A 7625-nucleotide genomic window follows, 5' to 3' on the forward strand; every position below is an offset into this window, starting at 1 on the left:
AGAGAGAGAGAGCGAGAGAGAGAAAGAGAGAGAGCGAGAGAGAGTGAGAGCGAGAGAGAGGGAGAGAGAGTGAGAGAGAGAGAGTGAGAGAGAGAGATAGATAGATAGAGAGAGAGAGAGAGAGAGAGAGAGAGAGAGAGAGAGAGAGAGAGGACATTATAAATAATTGCTTACAATGAGATGTAGTGAGTGAATATGAGAGACATGTATCTATTGACCTTCAGCAGATGAGGCAAATAATTTAAGGGGGAACTCGGTTTTTTTTGGTCTCAGATTTAGTTAACTTCTTATGTGAAAATCTAACATGTTGGTGGGAGGAGAATAACGAGAAAGAGAGAGAGAGGGAGAGAGAGCATAGCATAACATGAACAACAAGAAAACACCAGTTCTTAACCGCGCCAATGAGAAAAAAAAAGAGCGTGGATGTACACAAGCGGTAAGGAGATATCGGAACATTGAATTTTTCCCATAAACTTTCCTTGGAGGGACTTGTTAAGAGCCCTTACGGAGTCCTCTCTCCGCAGCTAAGTGCAGCCTCGTCCGCCCTGACACCCTCTTCATCACAACCTCTGACCTTTCGGCTCGCGTGAGTAATAGCGCGGGGTGATTTTGGAGGAAACGAAACTTGGCCGACGATTCGAAGCTCGAGGTCATTAGTCGAGCTATTCGAATATCTGTACTGATGTCATTGGGGTTGGGTTTTTTTTTCTTTTATTTGTTTAAAAATAGTATATAGACCTTGAATCAAGAAAGGAGAACCTTGATGGCCGATGTCTGTCGCAGATCTGGCACTGGATGATGATGGTGATGATGTAGACCTTACGTCCATTAACAGCATTCGCTATTCAATAGTCACTATTCACACCGAAATTCGCTTATCGTCTTGGCTAGTAATCGTTAAGTATAATTAATTAAGTATATTGGTGGTTGGCGGGTGCTCTGCATGTGGTTTGCTCCTTCTTTCCCTTCAAACACCTATCGTCCTTATCTCTCCTCCTCCTTTTTTCTGTATGTTACTCCCTTGTAGTGCATCTGTTCTTCGGCACTGATATTACTTTATTGTGTTACAAGCGCCGTAAAACTCTGACGAAAACTAAACATAATTAAGCTTTTCTGAATTTACCTAAATTGTTTTTAAATGCATTATTCTTTAATTTTATGACGGGTTCAGAAAAATAAGATGAAAATTCATTACCCGTAACAGTCACACCGCAATCAAATAGCATTGCACCACGCTCCGAATATCTTGTTTGTTTAAGTAGAGGTTTTACGGCACTCGCAACTGCAGAAGGTCATATGAGCGCTAGTCCGAATATCTGCTGCGAATAGTGGAAAAATCGAGTGCATTGAAGAGTAAAATCGAATGTGTACAACAACAGCTCTCGTGAGTAACGCACGGGCACTATAAAGCAGTCGTCAACTCCACACAGCCTTCTGTGTACAATAGGAGCGGCGTCAGTCTGTCAGACACACTGTCTTGTCGGCGTCCTCAGCTCTGGTCTACAGTCTAGACAGAATTATTATTGTATCTTATCGTTATTTGTGAGGCCTCATGGTGAACTCAGGCGCTCGTCAAAATAATGAAATCCAAGAAACAGGCATTTTCCCGAAAGTTTGGAAATTCTTATAATTTTCATTTTTGGGCTCAACAACTTTTTAGACCCATTCAAAAGACACATTTCTGTTTGGATTTTACTGATAAACGTTCATTAAAGTCCCAAAATTTCCCAAGGACTTTTAAGCTATGGCAGTCAGCAAACTTTGGCATGGCGTCATATGACCTTATGCAGTTGCGAGCGCCGTAAAACCCTTTACTATAAAAAAAAATTTAAAAACAACTTTGGCACCTATTTTCTCGCTAACTTTATCTCTGAAACGAAGCAACTCCCACCTTCTACAATCGCAAATATTTCTAATTGTATTTAAGATTAGATGAGGGTTTTTTTTCAAAGAAAACAAGAAAAAGGAACAAGCTTTAAGATGATAACAAAAACTCCACATATCAACAACCAAAAAATTGACGAGAGCCTGATTTCACCCCGTTGTGACTCATAATTTATCGTTATTTAGAGCAACTCCAGCCTAGACGCCTTCCTTATTTCTGTCCGTCTCTTTTAAAGGAATTATCTATGGTGTAAGTCTTTGTGAACGCGCTTTTGTTTTGGGGCTCAAACAAACAGAAGCATAACTTTGTTATATGTAATAAATATTATTTTTTCAATTTTGCTTTCTTTATCTAAAACTTGACAAGCATGAATGCTATGAAATATCTGTTACACATACTAGGCCAATTCGTGTTCCTGACTTATGATGTTTGATTGTTTGACTTGTGCTCAACATTACCTTCGGTGTGTTACGGATCGGACATTCATGCCCGGTCATCATCATCATCCAGTGCCAGATCTGCGACAGACATCAGCGATCATTCGTGCCCGCTGCATCCTTAAAGATATTAAAATTGTGTCTTGCAATCCCCCTTTTGTTTTGAAATCATTTAGCTTTTTATTTGCTCAAAGTGTTAGAACCTATTAGTGAGCGCAAAAAAATCTTAGTATAGCTTGGTAATCATTGCTGATGAAGCAATGTACATTGTTGGTCTAGTTATATATGTGTACAATACGATATATAATACTACTACTACTACTACTACTACTACTACTACTACAACTACTACTACTACTACTACTACTACTACTACTACTACTACTAATAATAATAATAATAATAATAATAATAATAATAATTATTATTATTATTATTATTATTATTATTATTATTATTATTATTATTATTATTATTATTATTATTATTATTATTATTATTATTATTATTATTATTATTATTATTATTATTATTATTATTATTATTATTATTATGCTGTGGGTCTGGCATGAAAAACGAAAGGTAGCAAAGTTTGCTATTCAAAAAGTCACACAAAATCCACGTGTTATTGATCATATTTGACTCCAATAAAAAGAAATATTTCATCAAATTCCGGAACATTTCCGATATTCAGTACATGAATTTTTTCTTTTTAAAAAGAGCAACTTCTCTTGTATTTCTTTTGTTTTTCAGTACCTGTTCCTTAAACCTCGCTTAGAATCTATATCTGGGTCTGTGGTGCACCGGTTTGACTCTTTGTGACTACAAACAATAATAATAATAATAATAATAATAATAATAATAATAATAATAATAATAATAATAATAATAATAATAAAAATAATAGATAGCATTTGTATAGCGCAAATTCCCGCTCAACAACAAGCTCTATGCGCTTCACAATCTATACTATTACCTCAGCAGACCTGACTTAGAGCATTCTGAAACAAAATCAACTTCCTGGGAAGCATGCAGTGCGTGCAGCCATTTATAGGTCCTAAAACACGAACATACTGACAAGACCTTTCGCCCTCTATGGCCGGGTAACCATTTCCACCTGGGTGATGCGAGGAAAATTCGTGTAAAGAGCCTTTCCCAAGGACACAACGTCGGGCCCGCGGCTCGAAACCCCAAAACCGCAACCTCAGGATTCCGAGTCCGGTAACCTAACCACTAGGCCACCGACGACACCACAAACAACGCATGGGAGTTCGAATTCCGCACGGATGATTCTTCCGCACGGATGATTCTTTTCAATTAATATATTTGATTTTCGTCTTTCTGCTACAGCGCTGTATCTCAAAGAGCCCACGATGACCAGAGAAAAACAGCCAACGCAGTTCACCCTCCTATAGTTTCATTTGAACTGTGTGAACTGGGCTGTATAACACGTGCAATATTAATCCATCGATATCTGAATCTTTCATAACTTTTCTTTATTTGCACGTCGTCTAAATATCCTGCCACTGTATGATTTATTTCAAGATCATGTTCGAGAGTTGGCTCCTCGTGGTTTCTTTTTGGATACGTTTGTGGTCAATACAAACAGAAATAAAAATATCATAAACTTTTATCAGGGCTTCTCCTGGATAGGAACACGTGCTCACGAGCTTGTTCACAGCCCTTCTGGAAGAATCAGAGCTAATCTTTTGCTTTCTTCTCACGTTCTTGGGGTAAAAAATACAACCAGCAAGTGTAATATCATTCGCAGTATCATAACCTAGTCAGAAACACATACGATACCTTACGTGAAAGCGCATAAGACAAGTCTGAATTACTGTGAGTATTCTGTTACTTTGGATAACTGTGTGTTGTTGTTGGCGGAACTCTCCAATCTACCAAGATTTACGATTTCTATGCACGGTTTCAGTGCAGTGAAAGATAATGCATTTCCTCTGCAGTCAATGGTAGTCGAAAAAACATTTGACAAATGGGATTAAAGCGACTTCCGAAGGCTGCAGAAAGGATTTCTCTGACAGCAAGTTTCAGGTTCGGGTTCTGTTCTCAGAGGCAGCTCTTACTTAGTGGGATTTCTAGAGCCTGTCTCATCCCAGCACGTCTTTACATTTCTTTGCATTAGCGATCAAATTTCCGGCGTGTCCAGTGAGCCAATTGCTAAAAACTTGTATCAGATTTACGCCGGCAATAGGCGACTGCAGTGCCATGCATAGAAAGGTGTCCAATTTAAGCTCATGTGTGAATGGGCGTCGTATGTTTCATGTGACGTCAGTGGTATCAACAAGCGCACGGCGTAATCCATCGATTAAGGACACATATCTCAGTTTGTGGCACTTCGGTTTACCCTCGTGTAATGTTACTGGGTATCTGCTGTGTTTGGATCTTGCGTTTCGTTAACTGATTATTTTTGTGTGCGGTTTTTAACGTGGCACTCGTCGTTCCCGAGCAAAAGGATGACACTCTTGCATCGAAAGGGAAACGTGGTAACTTTTAATGTGTTAGGCGCAACTTTGGGATTGTTAAAGCGATTTGATCAAAGTCAAAAGATTTACTCGACATGAAGGTATTCGACTTTAAATGTCGTCGTGAGTGTGAGCTCTCCAACCGCAGATGCATTCAAGTGCCCTATCAGGTGCATATTTTTCTTTTCCCGTGAGTTCTTGGCCCTGTCTTTAGACACTTGATCATATGCGTAGGTACTCGGACATTGAGCATTGTGAAAGATCGTGTCAGTTTGTTAGTGTTTGAGAAGCTGAGAATGCTTCTGAGTGTTCTATAGTCTGCCGGGGTAATAATATAGTGTAAAGCGCATAGAGTTTGCTTTCGAGACGGGACATGCGCTGTACAAATGCTTTTTATTATTATTATTGATATTACTCGACAAGCGTCTATTTTTCCAAAAGTGCTTGATCATTGTAAATATTGTCGAGAGTGTTTGAGTCTTAGAACGCACTTCCTCGATCGCCCAATGTATTATAACATTATTTATAATTGGTCGCTTTTAACTACAAGCGTGCTAACCCAGATTTCGGGGATTTCCAGAAATCTTCACCTACACCAAAAGTAGGCATTGCCGTACCTAAAGGAGAAGTTTGGTTTCACTGGTACTGGTAGGCCTTTGTATATTTGATTGGTTATAGAGAAAACTCTCTTTTTAAAGAAAATGAACAAGGATCCAAAAACTTTACGTTCGACTTTCTCAAAACAGAATTTTTCGTCATAGCCCCCTTGTGCTTAAAACTAACCAATTTTAAAAGAAATTACGGACCCAATTACACCGGTGTTAGGTGTTTGCCGTTGCATGCAGGAGCCCGGGTTCCATTCCTTTAGGGTAGAAAATCTTTTTTCCAGTGTTTCGGGTTCTTCTGCTCAAATTTTATATTCCTCTCAGCTCGAGTTGATTTTAAGAGGTCGGGTCGAAGCCAATTTCTCAAACGATCTTTAACTGTGTCAATGGCCGCGTAAAGACACCTACATTTTTCTTTTGAAATGTCCAATTACTACATAAATGCGCTCGTCTTCGAAGCTGAAAGTCTGGGTTCGAGCCTTGGTTCGGACACGCATTTTCCCGCCCCCTCCTGCCCACCCAGCAGTAGTAATTGGTACCTGACTTCGAGTTGGGGAAGTAAAGGCGGCGTGGAAAGGAACTGGCCACCCTACCACAATATGCCGAAAGCCCAGGAAATTGTCTCACTAACAAGGCAATTGTCAATGTCCGGATCGGATGCGGGAACAACATCTTTTACAAAGCACTGACTACAGTGCGGTCAAAACCTCATGGGGCAACTTATCCCCAAACAGCTCTTTAACGGGTAACTTTAACTTTACTTTACTACATAAAATGATGCCCAAACTTCCACATGTCTCCTCAGTGTGCACAGCATACTAGCGCCAAACATCCTGCTTCGTAAATATAATTTCACCTAACGAGAGAGCCAAGGCATGTACATGATGGCCGTAAAACAGCGAAACAAATCCAAGAGAGCTGAAGTTTGTAAGCGGAGTGCAGACGCCATCAAGAGAGTGCTTGTCACTTGTACAACAAACAGCAATAGAATTCACGTGAGTCGAGAAGGAACCACGGTAATTTGGTTCTCTATTCGCACCACATCGTCGCCACGCTGTTCAACTGTTCGAAACCAGGAATGCAACTTATTTAAGCAGAGGGTAAAAATTGTTTGACACATTTGCTTGGCATCGTGGTGAAATCAAGCGGGCGTCAAAATAAAGTAATCGAGGAAACTGAGGTTTTTCTGTCCATTTGGGTAATTTTTACCAATGTTTTTTTTTGTGTTGTGGTTTTGTTTTGAGCTAAACACCTTTTACGTCTATTTAAAAACATATTCCTGTGCGGAGTTTACTGCAAAATGTGGATTAAAAAGCACATCAAAATGAAAATGTGCTGTTTTCAATAAGTCTACACTTTTGGAAGTGAGCAAACATCGGCGGCCATTTTGCTCGCTAATTTTACCTCTCCCCTCTTTGAATCATAAACTTCTATTCAAGATAGATTGCTTTTTTTTTGCTTTAAAAACATGGCTTTACGATTATAACAATAACTCCATATGCCCAAAAGTTAACACGCACCTGATTCCACCACGATGGAACCTATTTAGAATTTTAATCTCAACAATATGTGTCTTTCTGTAGCTGTTTAAAATTGTGTCTTTAGTGGAACCAGTGCCGGATCAAAGCGCCCTGGGATAAGAGTTTACTTGAGGCCTAAGTTCAGCTCCCTCGTGATTATCGATTTGACTTCCAGTCTTTAAAAAAAAGGGGAGGGCCAACCTTTTCAAATAAATATAATGTTAGCTCATATATAAATTGGTTGCAATATTTTGTGTTAGGGGGGTCTTTTTGTGCTCTACGTAAAAAGTGGTGAACAGAATTTACAGAAAATGCTGAGAAAAGGAAGCCCCCCCCCTCCCCACCATATCTGAAATTTCCTCACAAACAATTTAACTCTGATGCACCTGGCTGCTGTAATAAGATCAGGGTAAGCGTTTACACTGAAAGTGCCATTGTCCGTTTTATTGTTCAAAGAAAAATTAGTGTGTTCAAAGTATACTGGTATGTGATTGATGCAATAGGTTATCGTATATATACCGAACTTCTTTTTTTGTTTTTGTTCTTGTTCTTATTGTTGCCGCTGCTGCTGCTGCTGCTGCTGCTGTTGTTGTTGTTGCTATTGTTGCTGTTGTTGCTGTTGTTGTTGATGTTGTTGTTGTTGTTGTTGTTGTTGTTGTTATTGTTGTTGTTGCTGTTGTTGTTGTTGTTTTTTCTTT

This window comes from Aplysia californica, unplaced genomic scaffold (genome assembly GCF_000002075.1).
Source record: "Aplysia californica isolate F4 #8 unplaced genomic scaffold, AplCal3.0 scaffold00224, whole genome shotgun sequence".
In the NCBI taxonomy this organism is placed as follows: Eukaryota; Metazoa; Mollusca; class Gastropoda; order Aplysiida; family Aplysiidae; genus Aplysia; species Aplysia californica.